Genomic DNA, 17,500 nt, shown 5'->3' with positions numbered 1-17,500 from the left:
ATCTAAATATTACATTAAGAATGGATTAATATTGTTTTATATTAAAACATCTTGACGGTTAGAACAAAATCTCCTCCCGTAATCAATTATTTCGACTACTGACCTCCGCATTACATTACTTCTTTCATATTATTATTGTTATTATTATTATTATTATTATTATTATTATTATTATTATTATTATTATTATTCCGAAGAAGAACCTATTCCTATAGAACAGTCCCACGGGGACCATTGGCTTGAAATTCAAGCTTCCCAAGAATATGCCATTGTATTTCTTTGACCTTAAACTTGTATTTCAAATATCATGGAATTTCCCGAAATATCTCAATGATTTTAAAGTTGGTTGTTTTTCTTGTGCTCTTAGTAAGAATCTACGGGAACTATTTTCGAATGAACATATCCTTTGGGATTGTTCCATATGAATATGGTTCTTCGTCTTTGAAATAATAATAAATAATAATAAATAATAAATAATTAATAATAAATAATAATAATAACATAATAATAATAAGAATATAATAATAATAATAATCAAAATAAGTAATAATAATAATAATGAACCAAACAAAGGCTTCTTTCAGTTTTCTCCTGCAGATGGAAAAAGAAACTCACAAGATTACAGAGTAAAACTTGTTTACTTGTAAGTATATACTACATAGTTTTTCACTTAAAACTCGAGTACTTTCAGGCACTAACTGTGGCCCATCACATCTCTTTAGAAAAGGCCACACTTAGAGCCTGAAAGTACTCGAGTTTTAAGTGAATACTATGTAAATACTTAAAGGTAAACGAGTTGTACTCGGTAATCTTGTGGGTTTCTTTTTCAATAATAATAATAATAATAATAATAATAATAATAATAATAATAATAATAATAATAATAATAACAACAACTTATTAATCTTTGCTCTCTCTTTATCTTCTACTCTGTTAATAATTGATAAGTATCATGGCCTGAATATAGAAATAAGAAAGATATGGGATATGCCAGTAGAAATTGTACCCATAACCATAGGGACACTAGGCACGATCCTAAGATCCCTGAAAAAGGAACCTGGAAAAATTAGATGCTGAAGCAGCCCTAGGACTCATGCAGAAGAGTGTGCTACTAGAAACGGCGCACTTATAAGTGAGAAAAGTGATGGACTCCTAAGGAGGGCAGGCTGCAACCCGGAACCCCACATCATATAAAACACAAACATACACACACACCCAGTCGAATAGGATGACTTTGATAATAATAATAACCAAATAATAATAATAATAATAATAATAATAATAATAATAATAATAATAATAATAATAAGAATAATGTATATTTTGAGACGTAACACTGAACTTATCACTTTTCAGCAATTGAACATATTACTTTGCCTAACATAGCAGTCACAAATTTTTGCGTATATTATATATATATATATATATACAATATATTATTATATATTTATATATATATATCTATATATATCGAAGCCAAGCGAAGCCTTATTCTTTCTTCTATGACGGTTATGAATGTGTAATGAGGTCCTCCCAGACTTTGTTGTAGGATAAGTCTCGACCCTTAATAGGTGGGGAAATGCATAGATAATGAATTATAGTGTGGGTACAGAACCGAAGTACAAACACAATCGTTTTATGTATATATATATGTATGTATATATATTATTATATATATATATAGATATATATATATATATATATGTATGATATATATATATATATATACATATATATATACATAAACAGATTGTGTTTTGTACTTCGGTTCTGTACCCACACTATAATTCATTATCTATGCATTTCCCCAACCTATAAGGGTTCGAGACTTTATACCTACAACAAAGTCTGGGAGGACCTCATTACACATTCATAACCGTCAGAGAAGAAAGAATAAGGCTTCGCTGGCTTCGATGACCGGGGAAAAGCTATATAATGATCAGCCCATAATCTGCTCTAGGCCTAAACCTGAACACCAATTAGCAAGCAACTAACAAGAAGAAGAAGAAGAAAAAGAAGAAGAGGAGCTGGAGGAGGAGGAGGAGGAGGTGAGTTAAGTAGGCCTATCAAAAAAAGTCCGAGGAGGAAAGTGATACAGAAGTCACCGTGGCTATTATAACCACCTTTACGAAATATAACGCATTACTTGAATTTCTTCTAAAAACATTAATTATTAAACAACACTTATGGTTGTCACATAGATACCCAAACTTAATTTCTAACCTCACGTCTTAAAGCAAAATAATTTGAAAAAGGAAAGTAATATGCATGATAAGCCTACAACATCAAAAACCTAAAACTCGTAGTATAAGCCGATCGCTTGTAGGCAAATATCCTTTTCTCTCAAGGAGTGAGAAAATCACTGGATTTATGACAACGAAAAGAGAAATTAAGCAACGGGTATAAAAGACTAAATAGTACGAGAACTTGGTACTAATTTTTGACAAAATAAAGCTAACCAAAAACACCACAAGTTTTTATAAAATAAAAGCTCTAGTAAAATTTGTTCCAAGTTTTATACTGTGAATTCCGGCCCTTAAGAAATGTATTAAACCAGGACTAAGAGAGAAGAGAGAGAGAGAGAGAGAGAGAGAGAGAGAGAGAGAGAGGAGAGAGAGAAATGTATGTTTGAGAGGAAGTGTTACCTGAGAAGAAGTGTTACCAGCATAACAACAACAACAACAGCAACAACAACAAGTGTGCTTATATTCACAAGCCAAATCGCTGACAGAAGCAAATCTATGATGGTACGAAACGAAGACGAGACAGTTCTAAGATCGTTTATGAGAAAAAGACTCAATATGAAACCGTAAACCAAAATATGTATATAAACCAAGTAAACTTTTTAACGAATGCATTTAAGCTTTCAATAGTGCATGCGTCTAAAAAAAATTAAATCCACGATAGAAGAAAAAAGGCACCGTAATTTTTTCTTATGCTAGGCTACTATAAAGGTAGATTAAAACTATAAATAATGGAAGTTAAATCTGTCTCTATACTCGATAACTTTCACGCAGGAAAAAGACCCAAGAATTTAAAAAAATAATAAGAAATCTCTGTAATATCGCTTCGATTTACTTTTTGGTCAGTAGGCCTATGTCAATGAAATGGTAATGAAAGATTACTAAGCAAGCAAAAGCGCAAATTTCCATAACCTAAGCTAACCCAGATAAAAACTCTACCTCCCCCACCCTACCCCCCCACCCCCCCAGTATGGTTGGGGTCCCCCCAAATTTTTCCCTTTTTTTTTTTCGGTTTTGGGGGGACTTTCTTTTTACGTTTCCCTAATGACACTCATCAGCAAGAATAATGAATAATAATCTGTATGGAAAAACGGCACTGACTGATGACCGTTGGTCATTACAAAGAAAATGGATACGCCAGAGAAAACGATAATCGGCAAAACTTTTCGAAAGTGGGAAAGAATATCTGTTAACGACTCGGCCAGGGTATTAAATGACTGAATATTATTTACAATAATCTTACCAAGTACTAAGACATGTAAAAAGTAATCCTTAGCCTTATCATTATCAAATGGGATGGGAGTCTCAAGTATTTGGCAAAGCAGCCGAGTTACAATAAAAAAAATAAATTAACTTTTCATAGGCCTATACATCTACGTAAGTCTACAGCGCGAATAAACAATTTGAAGTTTTTCTTTACTTACACGGATCTCTTCCTTCCCTGTGAAGAAATAAACAAAACACAGACGTAATTAGATAATTGTCAGCAACACAACAGTCTCTCGTTTCTACACAGTTGTAATAATTCCACGTCTAATTTAATGAGAAACGGCTATACACGAAACAAAACCACTTGTATTTTAGTAATTTGTTATCCACTACGAGAGAATATCATCACCATTCGTATAAAAAAACAAATTCAAAAGTATCAAGAAACTGTTACCATTACAAATACGCTAACACTAACACGCACATTTGAGCCCACTGGGGGATTAATACGAGCTGGGTCTCGGTCTTACCCACGACCACCAACAGGCTTCACAGACACTTGACGAGAGTCTGAGTCTCCCAGACTCAGTCTTTGGTCTCTTGCTCTCGAAGACTTCGTCCGACCTCCGAGATGCCAAGTCCTATTTTCTCCCGCGCATTTTGCGACGACAGCCTCCGCCGATGCTGGTTCTCCCCCGGTGTTTTTCGGTAAATAATACTTTTTTTTTCACGGAAGTAGGTGTTGCTTATTTACACTCTACGGAGTCTAGATGTGATATAATTTACCGCGAGTTGTGCAGTAGGCTAATAGTGGACTAATGTCACAAGAGATCTGGTGCTTCCCCTCCTACCCCCCGACCTACCACCCCGTCCCTCCCCACCTGTTCTTCGTCGGGGTCCCCTCCATCGGCGGCCTTGAAGGGAAACAGCTGAGAGCCAGACGAACCTACCAACCGCACGGGGGCAAAAAGCGTTATAACCGAAATTATCAATGGGGTGCCACAAGGAATTCCTTAAAATAAACCATGAAAATCACAAGGTTCTGTTAACCCATTCGGAGTAAGTTTGTTGAGACTCGGAAGGTCTTCTTGGGATCATCTCCGAGTTCTCGGGTGCTAAAAGTGCACCAATTTAAAAACAGGGCTATTATAACAAAGGAAAGAGGAGACGGTCCATCTGGCTAAGAGGGGGTAGGAGGCACCGGTAGTAGGGGTGGGATGGGAGGAATCTGAACTCACTTTTCATTGAGGACGAGGTGGGAGGGATATAGTAGATAGGGGGGGAGGTGAATGGGGGTGGACGAAAATGACGAGAGATCAAAAAACCGACATTAGATCTTACTGAGGAATTAGACCATGCTGGTATCAATACGAATATAACATCGTATAGACTCAAGCTAGACTCAATTTCTGACTCCCTTAGAGAGAGAGAGAGAGAGAGAGAGAGAGAGAGAGAGAGCTCGGTCACAAGAGCGCGATCCTTCTTCTCTCGAGAGAAACACAAAGAAAGCTCTCAGCTGGGACCAAAAAGAAGAGGACTTGGGCCCTCGTTTTTGGGGGGACATAAAGGGACGGACGGAGATTTAAATACAACAAATCTCCTACGGCCTGTTTGCGTCGGGATGGAAGGACACCCGTAGGAGGAGAGGGGGTGGTGGTTGGGTGCTGGGATAAGAAGGATTCTTCTTCTCCCAGTTTCCTTACAAATACTGAGAATACCTTCACCTGCTTCTTGAGTGTTTTCTGGCATTGACTTGGTAATGGGCCTTTTCGCAATACTTTGGCTGTTCGTCATATTCTGTAACAATATTATATAATATATATGTAGATATAGGTAATTGTAATACCCACAATGCCCTCTTTAACTTCTCGAATTTTTCGCGCTTTTCTGGATACGCTTGTCACTACAAAGCCTTCAGATGACCAGCAGATTCTACATGTATATATATGCTTAAAAATCACAGTAGATGCACGGGACTTCATTAAATAAGCGAATACCACAGGAAAATAAAAGGCAAAAATCCAAGCGCTTTCGTCTTTACTAAGACATTGTCAAGGAACAAATGGATATATGTGTGTGTGTGTTTGTAAAAGGAGTTTCTTTATTTTAGGAGATATGTTTCCATTGTGATGGAGACCCTCGTGTTTCCAAAAAGCTGAAATTTCAGAAATACAGGAATAAGGGGATTTCAAATTTTTTCTTTTTCTTATTCGTGGGAAATGCAAAGAGGGCAGAACGACAATAAATTACATTACCAAAAAATCATTCACGAGCTACAAGGTCAACAGGATGGAAGAAGCAGCGACTCCATAAAAGCGCTTCAACACAAGGAAGGCACGACGGCCTCAAACCGACAGGTGATGGATCTTCATCCTTGCTTATATTCTAGGAAAGTCACCTGCGGTTGCTTGCTCAGCAAAAATTCATTTCAGCTGGCTGTACAGAGTCCGGCGGTCTAAACCAGCCCTCCTACTCGGAAGGAAGGAAGAAGGAATAGAGATTTTTGGACAAAGGTCAAGCGCTGGAAAATATGAGGTCATTCAACGCTGAAACGGAAACTGAGAGTAGAAAGGATTGAAAAGTGCTCTAGAAAACAATGGTTATAGTAGATTCACATCAACCGTGCATTTGATGTCTAGGCCCGTCCCTTACGACGCTCCTGATTGCCTGTTGATAAGCCAGTCACATGGCTGAAAACTCTGTCTCTCTCGAGAGTTCACATAGGCAGGATGTATGTTCCACCTCTCCTGAGGGATACTTCTTTCAGATGTATACCTCAGGAGAGGTGAACATACATCCTGCCCGTGTGAACTCTCTCGAGAGACTGAGAGTTTCCAGCCCTGTGACTGGCTTACCAACAGCCAATAAGGAGCGTCGTAAGGGACGGGCCTATGACCTTAAACGGATGGTTGATGTGAATCTACTTTTTTTATAGGAAAGAGTGGAAAGTTAGACCGAAGAACATCCTGCTGCTGCGTTTCACCAACTTGCAATAACCTTCACGGACTACCTTGGGGCATGGACCAGTGCTGGCATAAGCCAGCTTAGCCCAAACCAACCACCACAACCAGCTAATATTAGAGCGTCAATATTTACGCATCTAAAGACAACGAAAGTCATTTTCATTCATCTTTACGTATAATTTCTTGAGTCCGGAATTGACATTTACACGGTTGTCACTTAGTCCCGTTTCTAACGACAAATAAATTACGACATTACTGCGTGAAGTAGTTTGACTCTGACACTGCCTGGGTACACATGCTTGCTCTAAGCTTTTTGGCGTAGAACAAGGGCAAAACATGGACAAGTGAAATATGTCCATGTTGCTCTCTTTCATTTAAATGGTATTTATCTTAATTTGGCGAGATTATTTGCGCATTTGCAAGTTTCTCTGCATTTCATTAGCATTTTGCTACCTGCAAGGAAAGCTAAAATTCGGTATCGAGAGCATCTGGCATCCAAGAAAAGCATTTTTTCCATTAAACCGGAGCGTGGAAATGGAGAGAGAGAGAGAGAGGAGAGAGAGCGAGAGAGAGAGAGAGAGAGAGAGAGAGAGAGAGAGAGGGGGGTTGTAATGCTAAGAACACCTAACTCCAAAGACAAGATATTTTTGAAAAAAAATGGCTCAGCTGAAACAAATTCATCTTAAATCTTTGCCCCTGAAACATGACCTTGACCTTGACCTCACAATTCACCTTGGCTCTATTAATGGAGTCTACATGCGTGCATGCCGCATATGAACTCTCTAACTGGTAAAGATTAAAAGTTATGCACCATCTTAAATACCTGTAAGACCTGCGGCTTAAAGTACAGTGTTAACCTTGACCTCATTCCGCACTAAGGCCTCATTAGTGAAGTAGGCGTGTCAGCATCGTTGCCAATTTAGTGGAGCTTCAGACATACGCCGATGCATTTACAAACTGTTTCCATGAATTCTAGTTGCCATAGTAATCCAATAATGATAAAATTGCTCTAATATGTATATATGTTACGGCCATTTTGCAAAATAGGTCATTTTACAAAATTGCCGGCCATTATGCAAAAGAACCAAATTCGTGGTCACATTGCAAAACGACCTAAATTTCTCAACATTTTGCAAAACGACCAAGATTTTGGTCAGTTTACAAAATAAACAGTATTATTGTTTGGTCCGTTTACAAAATCTCCATACAGCAAGCAGCCAGATGGAAAAAAAGCTTGTCATTCACTTCTGCAAATCATCTCTTATAATATTGGTTCATTTACTGGTTCATTTACTTGTTTCCCATTACTGGTAATTGTACTGTATAATTGTTGATCATTCACTTATTATCCCCCCACCGCCCATCTCTCTCTCCCCAATAGTAATGGGGGCTGACTGGTGACACTGTTGTCAGTAAGGCACTGCTGAAAGCCAGGAGAAGACGACCAACGTAGTACTTTGTGTGCATTTTATTATACTCTGGAAATTTGTACAATGGAAAATAGAAAAACTGATTTTTATTCAAAGCTGGTCACGGCTGAGGAAAAGAAAGCATTAAATACTTCGAGTTTGTTGTACAGAAATGAATACGAACCAGACGCTGCAAGTGTTTAAAAAAACTCTGTTTTATGCAACAGCAGATGCAAATGCAGTGCCTCTTGCTCTAACAAGGTCGACACACAAATACATTAAACTTTGATGAATTTTGTAATCTATTTTCTTTAATGTATTGTACATACACTTATGTTTATCATTTACTTTCTTTCAACTAGTTACTTGCTAAAACATTATACGTTTTGATGTATTTGAAAGTTGTATTTTCTGAAAATTAATAAAATTAGCTATGTTCACTACGTTTTATCATTCCCTCGCTTTTTTTTCCATCTGGCTGCTTGCTGCATGGACATTTCTTAAACTGACCAAAATCTTGGTCGTTTTGCAAAATGTTGAGAAATTTAGGTCATTTTGCAATGTGACCACGAATTTGGTCCTTTTGCATAATGGCCGGCAATTTTGTAAAATGACCAATTTTGCAAAATGGCCGTAACATATATACTACAAATAGATACGCTAATTTCACTTATTTCCACGGTTTTGTGTAAGTCTTATATCCAGTTTGGAGGGTAAACACATACCAATTAGCAACACTGGGTCTGTCTCATTTACATATAAAGCTATGTCCACGATTAAATTCATACTTGACGTCTGACCCCTAAGAATGACCTCGACCTTTGGGATCATAAAAAAAATTTTGAATTTCTACCTCTGACCCCTAAGAATGACCTTCACCTTTGGATCCACCAAAAAATTCTGAATTTCTATCGTTCACACGAGATATTTAGGAAGCTTGATGTTGTACCTTCAAAGATATTACTACTACATGCCCTTGGTGTTAGAGAGGGGTGGTTGGGCTTAACAAAATGCCCCACGTCACTCTAAGTGACAAGACACCCACTTCTTACATCCATACCGGTAGCAATGCATCATTAGTTGACGAAGTGACGTTGCCGTGGGGTATACTGACAGGTGTAATATATAAGGGATGTTCAGAGGAGTTAAAGAAATTCATTAACAGTAAGCTGCTTTTAAACCGTCAATTCACGTTCTTTGAGACTGTCAAAAAATCATTTTAGGCCTTTTTCTAAAATTATTTTAAACTGAGGGTAAGAGTTTAATTCCCACAATTCTCAAAGGACATTCAGTTCTATGAATTGATGTTTGTGAATTCCGTCTCCTCATCACGAACTGGTCGTCAATGTTTATTATACACAAGTTACACGTCATTATGAATACCATAACAAGTGGAAATGCGCGGAAGTTTCTTCGGCGCAATCGAGTTTTCTGTACAGCGTATAACACCGCAGTATCCCGATCTTGCTGTAACTGTTTTCGATTGGCATCATTACGAGCCTCTCGATGTGCTGCAGTATGAAAATCTCAACCACGGCCGAGCAGCGCTCAGTTGCTCCTCAGATGCGGTCAGGTGTGGGTGCGTCGGCGTTGCCTCAGGAATTGGACTCGGTGGTGCCAGACGCTCGATCCATGGCAAAAATTGACATTAAATAAAATAAGATAAACTACTAAGGTTAGAGGGCTGCAATTTGTTATGTTTGATGACTGGAGGGTGGATGATCAACGTACCAATTTGCAGCCCTCTAGTCTCGGTAGTTTTTAAGATCTGAGGGCGGACAAAACCATCTCATTAATTGCCTATTACAGAAAACTAAAAATCATGCAAACACTTACTAATTTAAAAATCTTATGTAATAATGAGTCACGCACTGAACGAAATCAAGTATATGAGTAGATAATTACGGATCCATTTCATTTCACTTTTATTCGGATTATCAAACGGTCTCATCTGCAAAAAATGAGTTTGAGAGTTCATTATATGGCCATTGTATCTGCAAAGAAATTCAAACGTTTTGTAAGCTCAAAAGGGCTACCAAGAATCGCCGCTGTTTTGTTTCCTGTTTGTCAAATAAGGGCGGCGTTTAGACACAAGCTAGAAATTTTTCTCGCGTTGAAGAAAGGGCATCTCAACACATGATGCCAACTTCAGAGCAATTGGGTTACGGAAGCCATCCGAGAACAGGAACTGCACAAAAATCCTCATATTTGTATAATAATAATATAATAATAATAATAATAATAATAATAATAATAATAATAATAATAATAATAAAAGTCTCGGCTCATGGCGACATACGAAAGACAAGAAATTGTTACATTGACAAAATCTGTATCAAATCATATCAGCATCGTTAATCATACAATTAAATCGCACAGAATCTTTCTCGCTCTCTCTCTCTCTCTAAAATACCCCCCATTGCATCAATACGAGCGCATGCACATGCCTAGAAACAGCCTAATACAAGACACACACACACACACACATATATATATATATATATATATATATATATATATATATATATATATATATACATATATATATATATATTATATATATATATATATATATATATGTATAAGCATTGGCATATACAAGTGTGTGTGGTGAATGTGTGTCTATATACAAACATGCATACACACACATTATATATATATATATATATATATATGTTATATATATATAAATTTTGCTCTTTAATCGGAATTTAATTTTCTCTCTCTCGCTCTCTCACTCTCAAATCCCGCACCAAACAAATCATAGCCACTGAGAAGACCTTTCTTTCCTCTTCTACTAGACATTGCTAAGAAAGGTCCCACCGCGCGTCAACGGCATGTTGAGCCAGCAACGGAGAAGCGGCTCTGCAGATGTCGATGTTCTTCGAGTGGTCCACCCAGCGGGATCAAAAACAGCAGCTGGCGAACCTGGGTTCTTCTTTCGGCGGTCCTGCCCTGCCCCGGTCACTTGCCCGGTGATTCATGACAGCTCGCTTGCTCTCTCTCTTCTCTTCCTCCTCCTCCTCCTCCTCAGGACGGGTCGGTTATAAATAGTCTGGTTTTATATATATGATATTATATATATATATATATATATATATATATATATATATATATATAATATATATATACATAAATATAGAGGTGTCTGGAGTTCTAGACCTTGATTACGGGCTGCTCTGAAAGCAAGACCCCGTGCTGGCATAAAGCCAGCCAAATAAATCATAACCAACCACCTCTAGACCTTGTGATCTGGGGTCTTTCTGGGGTCCGTATCTGGGGCCCTACACATTGGTCTGGGGCCCTAGAGTTTGGTCTGGGGCCATTCTTGGGTTTGAGCTTGGTCTGGGTCTGGTCTGGTGCCATAGAGCTTGGTTTGGGGCTTTGACCTTGGTTTGGGGTCCTTCTGGGGTCTGAGCTTGGTCTGGGTCTGGTCTTGGGCCCTAGAGCTTCGTCTTGGGGGCCTTAGACCTTGGTCTGGGGTCTTTTTTGGGTCTTGGTCTGGCACTCGGCCGATAGCCTCTGTACTGCATTGACTGACTGGTCTGCAGAGTTCTATTTGTGTATTACCGCTGATGCTTTATTTTTTATTTTATTTATTTGTAGTGTGTGGTTTACCTCACGGTATTTTTGTATTTGTTCGTCGTGATACAGCAGAATTCACGAAGTCATTCAAACAAGTCCTCTGGATTGTATGAAGGGAATACAAACCTAATTTACGTATTCAATAACTTTGAGGCAATGCACGGACGAACGGCGAATAATAAACACGAATCTTTGTCAACAACAACGGCCCAAGTAGAGATGTTTTCCATGTAATGACTTGGTACTTTGTGGCGTTGTGTTTCTATAATTGTAAGATGTGTTAAGTCAGTGGAACTGCTGTATTCATTCATTCATACAGCATTCCATCAATTGTATAAAGTTGACTTACAGATGAACCCCCAAAAACCATAGCAGAAAACAAACCAAGTAAAATGGGGTCACAGGGATTTAAAAAAATGAACAAAAATACGTCAATGGAGGACCCTTCCTTAGTTCCAAAACCACAATTATGATTACGGACAAACACAGCTAAGAAATTTTCAGAATTCGGACATTTTTGACAGAGAGGAGCTCCTTCCGTTTTCCCACAAGAAAAAAAAAATGCCCCTTCCACAAATCTATGAATATTTAATGGATATTGATCCCACGGGTTTTGAACCGGTATGTATCCACCTTTGCAGCGTGTTTAGTACATGCCTGTTGGGGATTACCGTGTAAAAAAAAAAAATGTAAATATCATAAAGCTAATGACCCCCAAGAAATATTAGTCCTAGCTAACAACCCCCGAAAACCCTTGGGGGTCACTATCTAGGAAAGATCCAAATCTACCATTTCTCAGCTGAAATATCAACATTTTCAAAGCATGATGAAACAAATCACTTATGCCTCCGGTTTCCAGCCGTTGGTGCATTATTGTTTCTGTTTCACATTGATTTTTTTTTTTTTTTTTTTTTTTATGAATTCGTCAACAAAACAAATTAACACGTTCATTTGTCAAATAAGACTAATGACTGTGAACAGCTTTGGCCGAATGAAGAAATAATAATGGATCTTTCCTAGACAGTGAGCCCACCACCCCCAACTTCCCGGCCCCCGCCCCCAGGGATTTCGGGGGTCGTCATCTAGGACTAATATTTCTTGGGGTCATCGTCTTCATGACATTTACAGTATTTTGCTTAAGTTTTTACGGTAATCCGCAACGGGCTTGTACTAATCACGCCCCAAAGGTGGATACACACCGGGTTGAAACCCGTGGGGGTCAAGATTTAGGAAAGATCCATAATGATAAACTATAATCCACGCAGTGTGGAATTATAATTATTGCTAAAATTCATTTCCTTCCTCTCCCCTGACTTTGGCCTTGAATTTCTTGGACTATTTCAAACATAAGACGCCTAAATTTGGAACACACTAACTGTAACGGGGGAACGAAAGTTTCACACTACAGGCGTTCCTCGTAAAATCGTACTCTTCCAAGCACGACCAAATTTTCATTTTCATTTATTCTAAACTGTTCGCCTGGGTAATGAGATTCCTATTCTATCCGGTCGTTTAACCATCATTATATTTTTGGTCAACCAAACGGGAAAATCAGTCGAAACTTGGTTAGACTTCATCCTTTATTTTTCTGCGTGTGTGCGCGCGCGCGTTTGTGTGTGTGTGTGTGTTAGCAACATGCACAAGAAAATTCTGTTAAGAATGGGGAATTATCAAAATTGCCTTGGCAACTCATAAAATGTATCTGCATTAAAAATCCTGTTATTAATGATTTGGCGTTTTTCATTATCAAGTGTGTGTGTGTGTGTGTGTTGGTAAGATGCAATAGAAACTTCTGTTAAGAATGGGGAATTATCGGAATTGCCTTAGCGATTCATATAATTTATCTGCATTAAAATTCATGTTAATAATAATCAATGTTTTTCGTAACCAAGTGCATTTTACATTCTAGTCACATATTTACAAAATATATTTATACTTTCTCAAATCATATTTCACCTCTCTCTCTCTCTCTCTCTCTCTCTCTCTCTCTCTCAGAGGAGAAAAAGTTCCACCCAGAGGACCCATCGAGATGATGATAATAACTCCGGACGCGGAACGAGCGCGCATTATTCCCAAAGAGCTCAAGTCACAAACATTAAATTTTCATTAACTGTTATCGGGCCGTGGTAAACATCAAACCTCGGGTACTATTAGCTGCTGCCTAAAAATACCCAGCTCCTGTAACACGGTGGAGTGGGGTAGTCTAAACAAGGCGGGGGAACGACCGTAAACAACAGCAGCTTGTGAGCGACGTTCATCTGTGAAGAATGGGGGAAGTGGGGGTGTGTGGTGGAGGGAGTTTTAAGGTTGGGGTTTTCTTGGCTTAGAGGGTAACTGGGATGCGGGGGAATAGTAAAAGAGAAGGGGGTTTTAAGGTTGGGGCGTTCTTGGCTTAGAGGGTAGCTGGGTGGTGTAGGAATAGTACAGGAGAAGGGGGTTGGGTTGGAACTTTCTTGGCTTAAAGGGTAACCACGGGGGGGAATAGTACAGAGAAAGGGGTGGGTTGGAGGTTTCTTGGCTTAGAGGGTAACTGGGGGTTGGGGGAATCTTGTTCCTTCAAGGGGGGAATAGTACAGGATGGGGTCTGAAAGCGGGGGTTCGCTAAGGACAAGAGGGTTACGAAGTTGGGGAAGAGGTTTCTGAAATTGGGGGGGGGGGTTAAGTTCGGTAGGGGCTTAGAGGGCAGGGGCCTTCATGGCTTAGAGGGTTACGGTGGTGGGGAAGGTTTGTAGAGGGGGCGGGGTTGGGGGGAAATTTTGGTAGGGACCTTCTTGGCTTAGAGGGTTCCGGGAGATAGTAGAGGGGGGAAGGAGTCTTCTTGGCTTAGTTAGAGGGTTACGGGGGGGGGGGGGGGGATAAAAGGGGTGTGTCTGAAGGGCGATTTCTTAGTTTAGGCTTTAGAGGGTTACATGCAGGTTACTAGAGGGGGTGTCTGAAAGAGGGGCGGTTACGAGGAAGGGGGTGAAGGGGGGAGGGGGAAGTTATAGTACAGGGGACGAAACCCAGAGACCGCATTCTATATTCCTGTAGTACTTACAGGTAGCTCAGAAACTAGGTCTATACATACAGGACCTTGAATGTCTTTTACTGTAACACAACAGTATAAGAAGAAGATAAAAGGCTCATAAAACAGTTTGAACGATGAAACCACATATTTCAAGCACTTCCTATGCTACTGATCACTGGTAAAACATGGACATAAGATGTCTGACAAGAGTAAATATACAGAGCATATGTAAAGTACGGCAGTAAGTCTATTGGTGACCAAGGAAGGATGGGAATTAAACTGTTCCCTCAGAGGAGCAAGAGCCTGTGCTGGCGTGAGATCGGTTCATCTTCCGACAATGGGTAAGTCTGTACTGGACGTATTAACTCGATCATCGTCCTTAACTCTCAAAAGGTTAGCGCACACGCGATGTTAATAATAGTAAGTATATGCGTCTTTCTTTCTGAAATCTCGGCATACAGTGGTCTCCGTTAGACCTATAGTTTCCGATTCCCGTGATTTCCACTCACACTAAGCGACGATTATATACGGTGAGGGCGTCAAAAACGACTGAAGATTTTCGCTCTCGAACGCGTTCATTTAATTAGCTTTAAGTAAGATCATTTACTAAACATCTAAAATTGATGTAGAATGTCCGGTAAATTCATCCAGTCACGTATGAAATACGGAGCCATTGTCGCTGAGAGAGAGAGAGAGAGAGAGAGAGAGAGAGAGAGAGAGAGAGAGAGAGAGAGAGAGTTCCTTGAATTTCCTTGATTTAAAGATGATAGCCAAGAGTTTGCATCACAGATTTTAATCTCCCTCCAGAATCAAGGAATATTACTGAATCCTCCAATAAACGATTTAAGCTTTTGCCATGAAAGTCGAAGGAGAATATCTCTCTCTCTCTCTCTCTCTCTCTCTCTCTCTCTCTCTCTTAGGAACAAAACCACCACAAACCATCGTCCACGTGGCGTTTATGATAAATAAATCTCCCTAAACTCATATCGCACCACCATACATAAAGAAGAGAAACTTGAGGAGGAGAGAGAGAGAGAGAGAGAGAGAGAGAGAGAGAGAGAGAGAGAGAGAGAGCACAGAGTAATCTGAACCAGCTGCCCATAGAGCGCCGACATCACCCTCTACATCTCCCTTCCCTCCCCCCTTCCTTCTATCCTGCCCCTATCCCCCATCATCCCATGGACCCTCCTTTCCCTCATTTTCTTCTTCACTCAGAATGAAAAAATAAGGACAATCAGACTGAAAGGGTAACTAATGGAGTAGGCGGTGGTGACCCTTCGTTCCTTGGCCTCTCACTTTGGTTTAAGAGTTGGTGTCAGGCCTCCTGAGTTACCTCCTGAGTAGAGAGTCTTCGCAGGAACGAAGATTTTTAATAATTCATAAAATATTATAATATTAAAAAAAATTTCTATGAGACTTCAAAGGGTGTTTATACTTGATAGCAATGAATGAAAATACGTTAAACAAAGTATGACCTTTTGCAGATTACAGCTCAGTAATACAAAAAATAAAATTAATAATGAACAAACATGCGTTTTTACAGCCCACAGGTCGATTATAGAAAAATTATGAAAATAGTAAATTAATACAGTAAAAAACTTTAATAATAATAACAAACCTTACTCAAAATATCATGAATGACAGACCATTAAACAGAGAATGGCTTTTTAAAGGTTGCTGCTAAATAATAATAATAATAATAATAATAATAATAATAATAATAATAATAATAAATCTTACTCAAAACATCATACCTGTGGTGGAGAGAAAACGAAACGAAACATATAAAGATTCAATTGCCTTCTCTGTCGAATTCTAGCTTAATTCCTCTGACCTAACATAACTCGACCGTGCTCTCTCTCTCTCTCTCTCTCTCTCTCTCTCTCTCTCTCTCTCTCTCTCTACCCTGGATACTGACCTCTCTGCGATGCTTGTTTGTGCCCACTGGCTTTGTTCTCCGACCGACCTAAAACGACTATAGAGATTTGTTTGTTTCTCTGTTTTGCCTTTCACATCTTATCTTCTGAGGGCTGCTCAAGGAATGTAAGTCTGCGCTGGCATAAGGCCAACCTCCTCTAAATACTAACACAACATTGCCTTTAAGTTGTAAAATTTTGAGGCGTAAAACGGTACATTTAAGATGGCGGGTTGACTAGGAGCGTGTTCCGTCAATATCTACCCCGTAGGAGTGTACTGCCGTCAGTACACCTCGTTCGGTGCAATGTAGGTATTACTTAAGGTTCTTTGCAGCGTCCCTTCGGCCCATAGTTGCAACTACTTCATTCCTTTTACTGTAGTTCCGTTCATATTCTCTTCCATCTTACTGTCCACCCTCTCCTAACAATTGTTTCACAGTGCATCGGCGACGTGTTCCTCCTGTTACACCTTTCAAAGCTTTTACTGTCAATTTCGATTTCAGCGCTGAATGGCTTAGTTGGCCCAGTGCTTGGCATAATGACAAAAATCTATATAAATCAAATCAAGTCAATATCTAAAATAGTATCATATAGTTCCAGTTCAACCCACTGCCGTCTAGAAGGACGGAAAATATATATTTCGCCAATGACATCATTTTCCTTCGTGTTGTTTTAGAGGTACGGTTTGCCATTGATCGCTGAAGATAGCAAAACGAAATCTATGAATTCCTGATGTTCATATTTGTGATTCCAGAACCGTCAATGCAACTTATACCTCAGTATTTAGTATTTGTTTCTGGTCTTTATGTCAGTGGAAAATACCCCCAGATATCAAGATATATCTGGAACAATTTCTCTGGCAAAGTATATCATTCTAATTGCCTATTAGCAGTTATTCCCTTTATTTTATTTTTTAGTTGAAGTGAAACACGAATATTTGTGAAACATTTCAGTGTCGCTTTAGCTGAGGTTGTGCATAAGCTTTTAATATTTTTACTCATTTAAAAGTGTAAAAGCATTTAACGTTTTTACCCATTTAAAAGTGCACAACATTTAAAATATTGTTCCAAGTCAGCTATCCACTAACATTTGACATAATAATAATAATAATAATGTCAGTTCCGGTTAGTAAGTTCCTCAGGTTGGCGGTATAGACAGAGAGGCAGCC

The 17,500-nt window shown here is 39.0% G+C and overlaps 1 protein-coding gene across 4 annotated transcripts in view; it reads right to left on the bottom strand.

Annotated features, from left to right (window-relative positions):
* The window catches only part of LOC135223790 (protein c-ets-1-A-like), a 420,475-nt gene that overhangs the window by 303,527 nt on the left and 99,448 nt on the right, over nt 1–17,500 (bottom strand). Inside the window, exon 1 of one of the 4 annotated variants that reach the window (XM_064262585.1) lies at nt 3,668–3,925. The exons of the other annotated variants lie outside the window; for them this stretch is intronic. The gene's annotated coding sequence lies outside the window, so the exon portion shown is untranslated. Of the gene's footprint in view, nt 1–3,667; nt 3,926–17,500 lie in introns of those variants that run through there. 4 annotated transcript variants of the gene reach the window in all.

This window comes from Macrobrachium nipponense, chromosome 10 (assembly GCF_015104395.2).
Source record: "Macrobrachium nipponense isolate FS-2020 chromosome 10, ASM1510439v2, whole genome shotgun sequence".
Taxonomy (NCBI): Eukaryota; Metazoa; Arthropoda; class Malacostraca; order Decapoda; family Palaemonidae; genus Macrobrachium; species Macrobrachium nipponense.
This window is presented reverse-complemented; position numbering and strand designations above follow the sequence as displayed.